The sequence below is a fragment of the Carettochelys insculpta genome, chromosome 22 (assembly GCF_033958435.1).
Source record: "Carettochelys insculpta isolate YL-2023 chromosome 22, ASM3395843v1, whole genome shotgun sequence".
Taxonomy (NCBI): Eukaryota; Metazoa; Chordata; order Testudines; family Carettochelyidae; genus Carettochelys; species Carettochelys insculpta.
In genome coordinates, this window is record NC_134158.1 from 955,998 (window position 1) to 971,681 (window position 15,684).

General features: G+C 50.4%; 1 protein-coding gene and 1 pseudogene across 1 annotated transcript in view; one reads left to right on the top strand and one right to left on the bottom strand.

The window, feature by feature from the left end:
• LOC142024882 (E3 ubiquitin-protein ligase TRIM11-like) overlaps positions 1–15,684 on the bottom strand; it is a 151,801-nt gene that overhangs the window by 118,417 nt on the left and 17,700 nt on the right. The window lies entirely within an intron of this gene.
• On the top strand, positions 786–11,487 carry LOC142024841 (zinc finger protein RFP-like; annotated as a pseudogene).

Sequence of the window (15,684 nt, forward strand, 5' to 3'; positions counted from 1 at the left end):
TTATTCAAAAGCAGGTGCATGCCAATATGGATCTGGTCCAAATAGGTTTGGGAAACTTGAAAGCTAGATGGAAAGTGTGGCAGTGGCTGAACTCTACCACCTGGTTGCTAAATAAGAAAGAGATGGAATTAGGAAATAAAACTGCCCTGGCGACTGGGTGTACTGAAATACAGATTCTCAGCTTGGCGACGCTGGAACGTGAAATGTTTTAGGTGTTATCTGGGAATGTTAAGGTTTTAGTGCATCTCCTGAAACAACACCTATAAATATGATGGATACAATACGTCTCCTGCATGGTTAAACCTGATTTACAATTTGGTGAAATTGTTGTTAAAATTGGTCCCCAGCAGTCTGTGGAGACAGACCTGGGGAAGGTAGTAACCCCTGTCATTGTCATCTAGGATGAGTTGTTAATCCCTGAAGAAGTGCTGGAGAGATTTTAGCTGGGGGCTGTAGGTGGGGGTCTGTGGTTCTCTTTGTTGGATCTGTCCAGAAGCAGGTGATGTCTTAGACACGCAGACCCACCAAGCTCCTGAAAGCTCATTGGGAGAAGTGGATGCTGATGTGCCTGTGAAGCCCCAGTGATCCTCCACATCAGGACTAGAGCCCTAGTGGCACGTTTTTCACCAAAGCCTCCAGGGCGGAATTGTTACCACTGGTGCCTTCCAATCAGCAAACAACCGAGTCAGTTCCAGGAAGGGAAACGCCCAGCACTTGCTGAAGGTGGGGCACAGTTTGAGCTCAGGAAAGGGAAACTCACCCTGTTCCCCAGCCCAGAGGGAGCCATGGCTGCAGGGAGCCCCCTGGAAAGTCTGCAGGAAGAAGCCACATGTCCCGTCTGTCTGGAGTTCTTTAAGGACCACAGTGATTACAGAGTGTGGGCACAACTTCTGCCGAGCCTGCATCAGCCAGTGCTGGGAGGGACCTGACCCAGCCGCCTCCTGCCCTCAGTGCAGAGAGACTGTGCAGCAGAGACACCTCCGGCCCAACAGGCAGCTGGCCAATGTTATAGAAATAGCCAAACGGCTGAGTTTGCAGGCAGCGAAGGGAGCAGGTGGGGACGGGGTCTGTGGGGAGCACCAGGAGGCTCTGAAACTGTTCTGTGAAGAGGATCAAACCCTCATCTGTCTGATCTGCAGAGAGTCCCAGGCTCACCGCGCTCACACTGTGGTTCCCATAGAGGAGGCTGCCCAGGAGTACAAGGTACAGAGCTGCTGTCCAGGCTGATGGGTAATAACTTTGCATTTTACTGACAAGTCAATGGCACCATTCCGGTGTGTGCAGCCTTCAGGGCCTGAAAGTTGCTGTACAAATTAGTGATGCTCCAGCCTGGCAAAAAGGTAACAAAGGAAGTTTTTAAGTTTGTCTTTGTGAGGGACACCCCTCCCCCCTGTGCTGTATGGAAAATGGGCTGTGACTGTAAATCTGTATAACTTAGAGATGTTTTGAACAAAAGATGTTTTGTAACTGATTACATTTAATGTTCTGACCTGCTGAGTGTGTAATTGTTGTGTGTAGTTGGAAATATGCCCTGTGTGCTTGTTCAGAGTTAGAGGTGCTAATAACAGCCATTGCTGGAGATTCTGGGGTTAGTTTTCCTCATGACTGAACAATTAACCTGAGGGCTTGTAAATGGCTTTTTGTTCTGTAAGTCTGGGAGGTGGCTGCTTTAAAGACATGTAACTCTGTCACCTGGTGCAGGCCTCCATTTTGGGGGGATGCTTAACGAATGCCTGTGGGGGAGGAGTGGGGAGAGAGGGAGCCTATTCAAGCAACAGGCGTTTTTCTGCCCAATATTTGGGCCAGCTTCACTTTTTGCTTCTAGCCTGCCTTCAAAGTAGCCTGACATCCCCTGAGGCTACGTCTGCTCTAACTGGGAATGTCGATGGCTGCTACGCAACTTTAGTTACACCAATTGTGTACCTAAAATCAATTCTGCAGCCATCGACTTTGGTCCCTGTCCTCACTGCGGACTGTTAATGGGAGCGCTCCTCTGGTCGGCAGTCCTTCATCCGTGCGGCTTGCAAGGAGCTCCGGGGGCAACCTAGGCCCCAGAACGAGCCGTTTCACGCAGGTGCAAAACAACGCCCCAGAAGATCGTCCCTTCCGTGACCCGTGTAGACCTGCCATAAGGCTGTGTCCGCACTGCAGGGTTTTCAGCAGTAACTTATCTCAGTGTTCTAACAGCTAAATAAGTTATTTCTGAGACGAGCGCTCGCACTGCCAGAGCATTTCAGTATGGAGCATTCACACTAGAGAGCCCAGTTTTGAAATAAGAGCTAGGATGGGATGTCTCCCAAGAGGCCAATTGTCTTAATTTCCTCTCCTTCGTACATACTGAGTCAGTTTCAAATTGGAAAGGGGGAGGAGGTCAGTGGAAGTTGTTTGTTTTGGGGGAGTTACTGTTTTGAGTTAAATGCCCTGTTAGACCAGACTAGCAAGCTTTGCAGTGTGGGCACAAGGGTTTGTGGGATCTGCCCCCCACCTATAAAGGAGCTTTTCTAGGAAAACAAACCAAACCAAAACCAGTGTAGACAAGTCCTAAGAAACACAGATAACGTTACTGGAGACCCAGGCTGGGATGAGATTCTTTTTGATGTAAAGATTTTACCTTCTATAAAGGCAGCTGTGACGCTATGAGGCCCATCTCACCAGCACTGAGCAGTGAAGAGGAGCACCGTTGGGAGGGAAAGACGCGCTGCTGAAGGCCCCAGGCCCAGCAGGGAGAGGAGGTTTCCCACTGGGAGGCTGAAGTCCTGTGCAGCTCCACGAGGGGTTAAATTCAGATGCTGCAGCCGGCACTAGAGGAGGTCACTGGGCTGAACGCTGTGTGGGCCTCAAGGTGCCTTCAGCCCACCCACAACAGGGCTCAGATGGAGCAGCTGATTCACCCCCATGTGACTCCAGTGCCCTGGAATGTGCTGCACCACTCAGCAATCCGCAAGTACCCACAAAGCTTGGGCATAACCCAGATCTCTCGCAAATTACTAAAAAGCCCTAACGTGAATTTGTAACACGTCTGGCTGTGACCAGCCCTGGGGCTGCATTAATAATGTGTCCTCTCCTGGGCAGTCCGGATGTCACCAAGCAAATAAAACTAAAAGTTATCTTGAATTATCTTGGTGGAGAGAAATACCCAACGCTCAACCCAAAGTAAAACCTCACAAATCCTTTTTATTTCCACAGGAAAAAATCCAGGACCATTTGAAGACTCTGAGAGAAGAGAGAGAAAAGCTGCTGGGACTGAAAGCGACTGGAGAGGAGAAAAGCCGGGAGTGCCTGGTAGGTGCCAATTGTTATGAACCATCAGGGCTGGCAGAGGGAGGTCTGTTTGGAGGCAGACTTCTGTGGGGCCTTGGTGAAGGAGGGATAGTGAGTGTCTCTGTGATCGGGGATTGCTGGGTTAGAGCCATGGGAAGACAAGCCCTAAGCTTCCATTGCAGGGGATGAGTTAGTATCTATCCCTTGTGGCTTTCCCACAAATCCTCCCCAAGGGAACTCACTGTCCCCAGGAAGTGCTGCCTGCTGTGTCTGTTCACTTCCTTCTTTTTCCTCCACTTGCGTCTCTGTCAGTGCGGTGCTGAGCCCGGCCTCCTGCTGCTCGGAGTCTGAACTCCCAGAGGCCATGAATGACAGAATGTGCTAACTGGCAACCTCCCTTTCAGAGATAACAGGGGACAAAGGGGGAAATTGAGAGAGAATCCTTTGTGCACAGAATAGAGTCAAACGTCAGATATTGGGTTTTTCAAAGACGTTCTCCCTCCTGCGCACTCAGCTCCCCATGACAGGGCCCAGGCTCCACCCGTGTCCCTGACCAGCCCTTCCCCTGTCTTCCTACAGAGACAGACACAAACGGAGAGGCAGAAAATCGTGTGGGAATTCCAGCAGCTGCGGCAGTTCCTGGAGGAACAGGAGCGACTCCTGCTGGCCCGGCTGGAGAAGCTGGAGGAGAAGATTGTGAGGAGCCAGAATGACAATGTCAGTGAACTCTCTGCGCAGATTTCCCGTCTCAGTGAGCTGATGGGTGAGATGGAGGGGAAGTGTCAGAAGCCAGCGAGTGAATTCCTGCAGGTGAGACTGAGGGAGACACAGAGACTCTGTGTGCGCCCCAGGGCTGGAGAGCCCAGAGAAAAAGTTAAGTTGGTGCTTTGCACCCACCAGCCACAGCTCCTCCACTTCTCCCTGCACGTCCTGCCTGCCACAGTCAGCTGGGGGGAGGAAAGGATCAGGTCCAGGGTGTGCTGGAGGGAGGGGATGGGCACAGGTGGGGAAGGGGAAGTGTGGGGGCAGGAAGAGGTGGGGCGAAGAGTGGCATTGCCGGAGGGGGTGGAGTGGGAGTGGGGTTCTGCATCCCCTGGGAGAAGTGGAAGCTGGTGCCTATGGCTACAAACATCCCAGCTCCCCTCACAGGGAAGGGAGGTTCCGGAATCATAAGCTCTGGGGTCCAGCAGTCTGAGGTCTTGAGTTACATACACAGAGCTATTAGAGATGGCAAAGCCCCATTAGCTCAGGGAATCCAAGGCCCTGGGGCCAGGGCAGGGCCCCTCTTCCCTAGATTTGCAAACTCCCTTCCCTGGGATCCCCTGTGCGTGTTGTGTGGGACTAAGATTCTTTTCTCTCCTTCCCCTGTAGGACGTCAGAAGCACCTTGAGCAGGTACGTGGCTCTCAGTCCCCCTCACACCTCTCAGTGTTGGGAAATATCTTGGAGGTGGTGTTACCACTGAATCTCCCCAGGGCTCTATGGTGAGATGTTAGGGGAAGGTCCCATCTAAGCTACAAATTTCCCTGATCACCTCCAGCCTGAGGGTCTCACCCTTGCACAGACTTTCCAATTATCCCCTCAATGGCAAAGTCTGACCTCAAGTATTTCCTAGAGGTGTCACCTCCCTGGGGGACCGGCTGCCCCAGGACTATGAGGCTGGAACATCGGCTTGTCACTGCTGGGCACTGGGTGAATTGGTGTCTGAGTCTAGTTCCTAGTGGGCAGATTTGTACAGCACTTCCACTGGCAGCATCCTGTCCCTCAGAGCCTGGAGGCCAAGGCGTGAATGGGCCATGGAGACGCAATTCCCCTTTTGTCTCCAGAGCTGGTCTCTCCAGGCCGTAGTTCTAGAATATGAATGGGGCCTGCGAGGGGAATGTTGCAGGGCCCTGGGCTGTGCTGCACCTGCTCTCAGGCTGGGAGAGGCCGAGGGATTCTAACTCCCAGCCCCTCAGAGCAGAGACTCACTGGCAAGAACTGAAGAACCGAGTCACTAAATTCTGATGTTGTTTCTGTCCAGGTGTGAGAAGGGGAAGTTCCAGCCGCCAGCGGAGATTTCCCCTGAACTGGAAGGACAAGTCAGTTGTTTCTCCATGAAAACTGTTGCTCTCTCCGAGACTCTGAGCAAGTTCAAAGGTACGTAGAAGAGATCTCGGAGGGCAAAGCGAGTTAAGCATCTGGAACTATGGAATGCCAAAGTCTCTGGTCAACTGGTTCACAATGAGGTTCGGCTTCTATTTAATTGTGGGGTGAGAATGGTACAAACTTGAGGTCCACCACTCACGTTAATTAATTAAAAAACTTATTTGTTCCAAAAGCATGCTGTGCAGTTCCAGTTACCATCAGACACAGAGTGGCAGCCACGTTAGTCTGTATTCTAGCAATACTAAAAAGCAGTCTAGTCGCACTTTAAAGACTAACAAAATAATGTATTAGGTGATGAGCTTCTGTGCGACAGACCTACTTCTTCAGATCAGAGCCTTACGAGCACAGACTCAGAATATAAAGCACAGAGGTCCAAAAATTGTTATCAGCATTGACAAATCAGAAAAATTGTTATCAAGGTTGGCAAATCAGAAGAGCAGAGGGACGGCGGAGGGTGTGATGTGGGGAAGTTAAGAGTTAAATAAAGCATCAAAGTATGTAAAAGAGTCCTTATAATGGGTCAGGTAATTGCTGTCCCTCTTCAGAACATGGGTTAATGTGTCGAATTTCAATATTAATGTTAGTTCTGAGCATCCCCCCTGTAGACACTTGTTAAAGTCCCTTTTCAATAGAACACAAACTTTCAGGTCTTAAACAGGATGGCCCACTCCATTAAAGTGCTGGCTGACAGGTTTCTGTATTTGGAGTTGTTTGCTGTCTGTTCTATGTCCATTCATTCTTTGTGGAAGAGTGTTTGCAGTCTGTCCTATATACAGGGTGTGTGGGCATTGTTGGCATAATGGCATATATGATGTTAGTTGAGGACCAGGAGAATGTGCCCGTGATTCTGTAATTAACATGGTTTGGTCCAGTGATGGTATCTTTGTCCAGAATAGCTATGTGGACAAAGTTGGCAACAGGGCTTGTTGCAAGGAAAAGTTCCAGGATTAGTATTATTGTGGTTTAGCCTGTGGTTGCTGGTGAGAATCCTCATAAGGTTGGGAGGTTGGCTATAGGAAAGAACAGGCCTGTCACCTAGAGCCTTCTGGAGTGTGGCAGCATGATTTAGAATCGGTTGTAGGGCTTTAATGATGCGTTGCAGTGGTTTGAGTTGGGGGCTGCAGGTGATGACCAGTGATGTTCTGTTATTGGCTTTTTTGGGCCTGTCTTGGGGTAGTTGGCTTCTGGGTATTTGTCTGGCCCTGTTGATTTGTTTTTAAACTTCTCCTGGTGGGTAATTCAGGTCTATGAATGTTTGGCAGAGCTTTTGGAGTTTTCGGTCTCTGTCAGTAGGATCAGAGCAGATGTGATTGTATCTCAGGGCTTGACTGTAAATGATGGATTGTGTTGTGTTACCATTAGAGTGAGAAATGACAGAAACATGGAAAGAAATACTACCCATTTACCTCCTCCTGCGGTATAGGCAGGCTGTGCTGCATTTCCCCTGAGATGCTCTAACTATCCCTTACACTATCTACAATATTACGCACATCCTGTTTATATATTGACTAGCAGATTAATCTATCATTGCTTAGGTTCTTAAGTCAGTTGGGGCTGGTTTGAAAATGAAGGAAAAAGATTCATGCTTTATTGAAATGATTGTATTTTTCAAAATTACAGTGTTGTTTTGATTGTTAATTTTTATTATGGACTTTTTTGAAGTAAGGATTGTTAACATATTTCCATTAAATTTTTTGTACAGAGGGGAACTTCATGATGTGTATATTTATTTTTTGTCACTATAAACTCTTTCCATTCAGTTTTAACAAAAAAGGGCACCAGTTAATGTGGTTTCCAGTAACATTTTCTTTTAGTTTTCAAACCTTAAGCATTGATTTAGTTGTGCCAAAACAGAACATTCCTCCAAACTTCTGGAAGGTTTATTGAGAAACAAACTGATTCCACATTCGTCCTAATTTTTTCTGGATCATCTTGTTTCAGTTTCTTTGAATATTCACTCGGTTATGCTAATTTTGAGGACTGTCCTTGATTAGCTGATCCTGTTTGGTTTTGTAAGAAGAAATCCCATTCCAGGCACAACTCATTTTCCTGACACAACCAAACCCTTATACTGCTTTAAGTTCTGATAAGAGAAATCCATAGACCAGATTTGGAGGTCCTGCCTCTTCCCATTTTGGAGGAGTTCTTGACTGAACAGACAAAGAGACAAGCTTACTAAAAAATGTAATAGAATTGTAGAACCATAGAACTGGAAGGGACCTCGAAAGCTCATCACGTCCAGTTCCCTGCCCTCTTGGCTGGACAAAGATGTGGGGAAGCACCACTCTGGATCGATTTCATAGCAAAAGCTAATTTGAAAAACTGGTAGAGCAATAGAATCACAGAGCTGAAGACCAGAAGGGAGCACTGAATGGTTTTGTCTAACATCCCGAAGAGGATGTTGAGTTCTCTGTCTTCATAGTTTTATTGATGAGAAAGAGAAATGAAGCATAAGAAAAGGGAAATGCCTGACACACACATGCATCTATAGGCGAGTTGGATTGATCGCTTTCCCAGATGATGAGGCCAACAAGTCTTGGCCACGTGTGCTACGTTCAGATGAGTGAACTGTAAGTACGCCCCAGTCGGGTTGAAAACACACACACACACCCCTACATATCCTCCTTTCCTACAATCAATGCTGTGACTTGTGGAGATATGGTTTCATCCTTGTCTATGATGACGGCGTCCTGGGTTTGACTCACACTATGGACAGCAGTTTATGCACATCTAATGAGCTCCAATAAGAATGAAACCGGTCACATGGTTTCATTGGGAACTAACATGCATCTATATTGCATATAACATTCATTTCTTTTCAATTTCAGACAAACTAAATGAAGAAATAAGTAAGTGTCATTCCCCTGAAAAGTTTTTGAAAGCAAATTAGATCCTCGTGTGGGGGTTTGTTTAACTGCGTGGAGCTGTTTGCATTAAATTCCTCTTGTTCCAAGAAAATCCCTTTTGTGTTTATTTGTGGACGTGCTTTTTTCTTACTAACATTGTACTTGGAAGTGGGGGTTGTTTTAATGTAACTTTGTAAAATGTGGGGAACGACTACACCAGATGAGTTTCCCACACAAAGCTAATCTGAAAATCTGATGGTCAATTCAGTAATAGAGATACAGAGCGTGAGACCAGAAGGGATGACAAGAACCTTAAGTCAAGTGATCCCCAAACAGTAGGACCCACCCTCCGAGGGGTACGCTGAGGAATGTTTGGGAGGCCCAGGCCAGCCCACATTGGGGTGGGGAGGAAGCACCACCCACTCCCACTCCGCCTCCAGCCCAGCTCAGATCCCAGTCACAGCTTCAGTCTGCCCCCAGAGCAGCTCCCTCCCCAGTTGTAGCTCTGCTCCTCCCTCGGCTCCGCTTTCAGCCCAAGCTCTTCTGTGGAGCCAGTTGTTTAGTAGTGGGGGGAAGGGCACAGACTGGTTCCATTACTGGAAAGGGGAGGGTGGAGGTTGGACAGGAAAACCCTAAACACAACCTGTCCAGTCTGAGCTCCTTCAGGGGAGAGTGTGTGGAAATAATTCCTCAGTCGGAACTGCTGTGGTGAGGATAAAGGGAAATAAAAACATTACAAGTGGGAAACCCCTAACGTGTGTGTGTCACTTTCATCTTTAGGCAAACTGCACATGGGCATCAGTAAGTGTCATTCTCCTTCCACTGACAAGAAATGTTTGTCCCAAATCAGATCCTCCTGTGGGAGCTTCTTTCATTTGTGTGGAAGTTTTCCATTTTCAATGTCACTTTTACAGTTCTGTTGCGATATGAGACATTGGCTGTTCATTTACCTGCTTTGCGTTTTGGAGGGGTTTGTGTAACTTGTAAAAATGGGGGAAATGCTCAATGGGTATGGCAGGTGGAGGGCGGTTGTTTGATCACCCTGTGCTGAAGTGACTTATCACCTCTCTGTTCTTTCCTCCATCTTCTCCACTCTGAAGAAAGCCATGAGCTCTGCAGTGGCCCCACCCTGACAGGTGAGCAGGGACTGTGTCTGTGGGTGATCCCTGCTGCAAACTCAAGCAGAGAGACAGAGCCTGGATCAGAGGCAGGGGCTCTCCTGGGGCCATTACACACCCCTGGGGAGCGCCTGTGAGCAGAGCTGGGAGCTTCTTTCTTTTTGCCTCTCCGCATCCACCGTGATCCCAGCCTGCGCCTGTCTCTGGTACACAGGGCATCACTTTCCTCCCATCACTAGCATGGCCCTCTCCCTCTTTCCACCAGCCGCTGTTCTACACTCCCCCTCCCTCTGCAACGGGCAATTAGCCACTGGGAGAACAGGGACAGGCCCCAGGGCTGGTTGTGGGGCCCAGGAAAAATGGGCATCTATGAGGCTGGGCCAGCTCTGCCTGTTGCCTGCCCAGCACTGCTGCTGGGAGCAGGGTCAGAGCTTGGGGGCTTGCTGGGCTTGTCCTGCTCCACCCACCCAGCACTCCAGCCAGGGAGCGCAGTCAGGGTGAGGGAGTTGCCCAGTCTCCAGCTGGAGCACTGGGTAGGTGTAGAGGGACCTGCCCTGTGCCCTGACCCCATTCCCATGACAGGAGCATGAGGAGTTGGGCACTGCAGGCAGGAGGGGGGATGGGCCCCCACATATTCTGGCCCAGGGGCCCACAGAAGCCTCATCCCCCTTCTCCCCCGACACTCGTAGCTTTTGTCCATTCCACCATCAAACCCCCTCCTGTGTGTTAACCCCTCCCTCCCTGCCCCAGGCTAATGGACTCTTCTGCTGCTGAGCTGTGATATTCAGGGCAGGATCTATCCTGGTCGCGTGTGGCCTGTTGCTGTCTGAGCTGTGACATTTCCCAGCAGGCCAGGTGCAGTGGGGAGGCCCCAGAGCAAAGTCCAGCCCAGGGGCAGCTGGGACACAGGGAGATTTAAGGTGTGGGGGAGGGGAGCTCTGCCAATGGTCACTGAGTTGAACCATCTGCCGGGGCTCCCAGAGTCTCTGGTCCCTCCCCAGGGATAGGTGGGGGCAGGGGGGGAAAGATCCTGAGCCCCAGGCCTGGCCCAGCCGATCCTTTCACCCTGTCCCTGACCCGTCCCTGCCTGTGAGTGACTCTCCCCAGCCCTGGGCTGAGATCTCAGAGCTGTCGGGCACAGCCTGGGGGAAGGAGATTCCCTGAGTCACCCTCCAGCTGGGCCCGATTCTGTCACTGACCATCAAACCCTCCCCCAGGGCTGAGCTCTGCCCCTCACGCTCTGATTCTCTCTCCCCTGCAGCCAGTGTGACTCTGGATCCAGACACGGCTCATCCCGACCTCATCTTGTCTGAGGGTGGGAAAAGTGTGAGATGGGAACGTACACTGCAGCGACTGCCCGACAACCCGGAGAGATTCGACACGTGGCCCTGTGTGCTGGGCTGTGAGGGATTCACCTCAGGGAGACATTGCTGGGAGGTGGAGGTGGGGGGTGGGCGACGCTGGGCTGTGGGGGTGGCCAGAGAGTCTGTGAGGAGGAAGGGATGGATCAGCCTCAGCCCTGAGGGGGGGATCTGGGCTGTGGAGCAGTGCGATGATCAGTTCCAGGCTCTCACCTCCCCTGAGACCCCCCTGACCCTGAGCCGGGCCCCCCGCAGGATCCGGGTGTGTCTGGACTGTGATCGCGGGCAGGTGACATTTATCGATGCTGGTGCCAAGGCCCCGATCTTCACTTTCCCGCCAGGCTCCGTCCCTGGGGGGAGAATCCGGCCCTGGCTCTGGGTGTGTCCAGGATCCCAGCTCCGACTGTGTCCCTGAAATCAGCCTCTCTAACCTCAGTCTCTGTGAGCTTGGAGGACTCACATCTACCAGCCCCTGGCTCAGCTCTATGATCCCTGGATGCTCCTTCCCCTCCCTCCCTGCAGCCCCAGGGACAGGAGGGGGAGAGCGATGAGCCCCTGGGGCTGCAGGAGGGGCCCTGAGGGGCAGATGTGGGGCTGGGCAGGGGCAGAACTAACAGAGAGGCTGCTGCGGGGGCAGGACACAATTAATTAATGAGGGTCGCCGGAGAGTGGGGGGCGTGGGAAGAGCTGGATGCAATTTGTACCAGTCTGTGTCCTAAGATCTCACTGGGGTCTGTCAGGTATTTACAGTAAATAAAGCAGGAAAAACAATTCTGATGTGTTTGGTCCTTTTTCACTTCCCGGCATCAGTTGCTGGGGGCAGAGTGGAGAGTTTGGTTCCCTGCTCAGTGGGGTCCCCCCAGCCCCAACAGGGAACAGACCGGCACGGCCCTCTGCTGAAGTGAGACGTTACTGGAGTATAAAATGAACATGCATAATATGATTGCAACCGCTCTTCTCTGCTTGTACCAAATCTTCTGCCAACTAGGCCAAGGGAGGTGTCTGGTGATTGGCTGAATCTCTTTATTCAGCTCAGATATTTGTATTGTTGGTACCCTTCTGCCGGAAGGAATTGGTATCAGCCAGGGCCGGGTTCAACATCGAGGGGTTCCTTTTCATCCATCTCACACAGAACCGGCTCAAGCCCCCAGCCAGTAGCCTGGGAAGGCCACACACCCCTGGGGGCCTCGGAGAGGCAACGCTTCCCCCCTCGCAAGCACACAGTCTGAGTGCAGAAATGGACTTTTAATAAAAGAGGCAGAAAAGTCAATTAGCATAAGCTTGGGAAAATCCCACACCCAGAGTTCATAACCAGTTCTCAAGTAACTGTCCCAGCTCAGATGCATTGAGCAGTGTCCTTGGCCTCTCAGGCTCTCCAGTCCAGTACTGTGACCAGCCAATCCACACACCCAACTTTCTCCGTACCCCCACTTCAAATGCCCCACTTACAACTTGGTCCAGTCCCTGTGGGCACTGACACCTCACACTGATGCTTTCCCTCGCGGAACCTGAGACAAGGCCACCTTTGTGCCCGTCCGGCGTTCTGCTTGCTCCTACCAGCCGTCCATGGGTCGTGCCTTCTGTCCATCCGCTGCTCCTCCTCCCGGCCACCCGCCAGTCCTGCCATCCACTGCTCCTCCTACCAGCTGCCCACCTGTCACACCATCCAGTGCCATGGATGATTTCAGCTCTTGGTGGCCTCAACTGCCCCCCTGTAATTTCAACACTTGGTAGCCACCAAAGTGGAGTCTCCTAAAAACATCAGTATCCAGCACTTTTAACACAGGAGAGGGCTACTCAAAGCAAACTTACAGCTATAGGGCCAAGACATGGGCAGGGCCAAGGCACTCACCTACCTGGTTCAAACCATACCCCCCACCCCTGCATATTTGCTTTATAATGCTTCCAACCAGGGAGCTCTGTGTAATCCATGTCTTATGCAGTTTATATCGACTGCCCTGTCCCCGAGAATGACTTGGAGCATTGGTGAGATTTCACACTTCTCGTACTGAGTGTTCGCATAAATTGTGATTCTACAGCAATGTGTTTACAACAGACAAAAATCTCATTGCTTCCTTGCTACCCATCACTCTTTGTTTGTCAGGTATCAGAAATGCACCCCTTTGCATTCTCATGCAAATGATCTCTGGGAGACACATTCCTCCCACCCTTCAGCAGCATTGAGTTCCTGCTGGCATATTCCTTACAAAAATATTTCAGAATAACACATCCACGCCGCACGGAAAATAAGCAAAACTTATTCCCAAATAGTGTCTCCACACACAGTACAGCCTATAGTGGATTAGAGTTCCTGAAAGCACGGCTTCCAGAGGCTCTAATCTGAAATACCACGTCTACACAGCAAAGTTATTTCAGAATAAATATTCCATAATAGCTCATTTTGAAATAGGCCCTCCTCCTGTTTACACAGCCCCTAGTTTGGAATGGGCCCTGTTCTTCATGGAATGAGGTTGACCAAATTTGAAATAAGCCCTTCGCTATTTCGAAATAATTTTGCAATTGTGGTTTTGCTGTGTAGACACTCACAAAGTTACTTGGGAATAGTGGTTGTTATTCCGCAGTAAATTTGCTGCGTAGACACACCCTCACTGACTGCAAACCTGTCCACCATGTTAAAGGGACACTGCCAATTTGAACGACAATGGGCTGGATTCTCATTCTCACCCAGGTCCCTTTATTTACACCACTCTGGCATTGCCATCCCCGGTGGTTCAAAAGCCACGAATCAGGCCCAAAAAGATATCATGAGAGATTTAGAAAAATAATGCTGTGAGGATTTTTTGTTATTCGTGTTCTGATTTTGAGGCATGGAACTGGCACTACAGTCACAAAGGTGTTTGAATACTATTTAGATTGCAGGTACATTATGATTTATAACAGTCATAATAGTATAGTCATTATCTGACTGGTGCTGAAAGAGATGCAGAAACACTCCTCCCATTAAAAAACCTGTCAGGTGGCACTTGTTTTCTTTTTCCAGTGGTTGTCTGTAAAAATAACAAGATTATAAAACCACAACATTTAAACATATTTCTTCACACCTAATTTGTTTGTCGTTTCTTTTTCACAGATCTGTTTTTTAAGCTTGAAGGAAGGACAGGCCTTTTTTAAACACTTGTTCTTTCTATTTTTGTACAAAAGAACGACACTAAGCGTCCTTTTGGCTGCCATAATGACGTTTATTCTGGGTTTGCACTTAATATTTAATTTTTATACTTAATGATACGATTGCTAAACATCCTCCTATCAGAAGGACATCAGTTGTTCATTCAGATAATTTTCTCTTGTTAGTTTTTGTTCTTTGTAAAATAAAAGGCATCAAAACCCCCGAACTTTTTAAAATCAGCTTTGGAGAATTACACGCAGCAACTTTTTGGTATGATTCTCCCTCTCCCCCGGCCCAGCCTGTCTGTGGTCCATCAATATATTCCAAGCCCAAAAGTGCTCTGTGGCCAAATTAGTTCGGGAAACACTGACCTACCGGAATCGTTCCCCCCCACCCCACTGAAATGCAGCCGCCTCTGAAGTGAAATACACCGGCTGGTCAGCAGTGCACCACACGGCTGCAGGATGTCTGAAGGGAAGGGTGGAAGATGAACCCCACACCGCCTGGCCCTGCAGGAGGCAACCTGCAGTCACCCAGGCTGGACTCTGGGCACACTCAGAGCCCCTGTTCAAGCAGCGTTGTGAGATTTTTAAGGATGCCAAACAGCCCTGGCTGTCAGTTCTCCTCAACCACTGGCACTAGCGAGGTCAGAGCGCCCCCTACTGCCAGTCTGCAGCACTGAGCTCTGATCAGCCCTGTGTGTGGACCCCACTTCCCAGGCTCGGTCTACACTGGGAGTTTAGTCAATGGCAGATACACAGTTCTAGTTTCTGCAGTTGCGGAGCTACACTCGACCTCTCTGCAGTTGACTTACCTGGCCGGCTACACAGAGGGAAGTGGATGGAAGAAACTCTTCATCGATCTCCCTTACTCCTCGCGATATGGAGGAGTTCAGGGGTCGACTGTCAGCTCCAGAGAGTTTGATTTCGTGCGTCTTTACCGGGTGCGCAGAATCGAACCCAGAAAATCAGCCCCGAACAGGTGACTCTTTCGCTGGTATTAGGGTGACCGTATCTCCCTATCCCAAACACAGGACAGGGAGATATGGTGGTGGGGGTGGCTCCTCCCGGCTCCACAGAGGTGTGGGGAGCTGGGAACCTGGCAGCCGCCGTGGGTGAGCTCCCAGTCAGCCAGCGGGGGTGTGTGGGAATACAGGGCAATTAGCCCCTTTTAAACGATAAGCTGGGATGCCTTTCTGGCCCCCAAAATACGGGGCTGTTCCACCCGATATGGGACGGATGGGCACCTGACATAGTATAGACAAGGCTCCGTCACCAATCAGTGACAAATCTTCCAATCTGCTTTCCTAGTACCGACCCCCTTGTCCCACTCACCTGGCTCTCCCTCCCCTCCCCCACCCCACTGCACTTCCTCCCTCACCCCAACTCCACTACCACTCCCTCTCCTCCCCCGCTCCCCTGGCAATCCCTCCCCCCATCCCTTTCCCCCTCACCCCACCCCCGGGCACTCCCTCCCTTCCCCCACTCCTCTAGCACTTCCTCCCCTCCCTCCCGAAGATGCCCCACACCCCAGCAGTCCTGCAGTTGCTGCTGTACTTCAAGAAGAGCTTTTACCCCGGAGAAGCCACATGTGTCAGAGACTCCCGGAGAGACCTGGGGGGGCCTGGCGATTGACATGGAAAATGCCCACACCCCAGCTGGAAGCACCCAGCCCAGAGCAGTGAACGGGCAGGTGTCCTTCGGGGGAGAGGAAGGGAGACAAAGGGAAATAGCCGGATTTACGCAGAGACTCTCTCAGAGACAGGGATGTAAAATCAGCTTTCATTAGCTCACCAGTGAAACACGAGCTCACTGCTCAATGGGT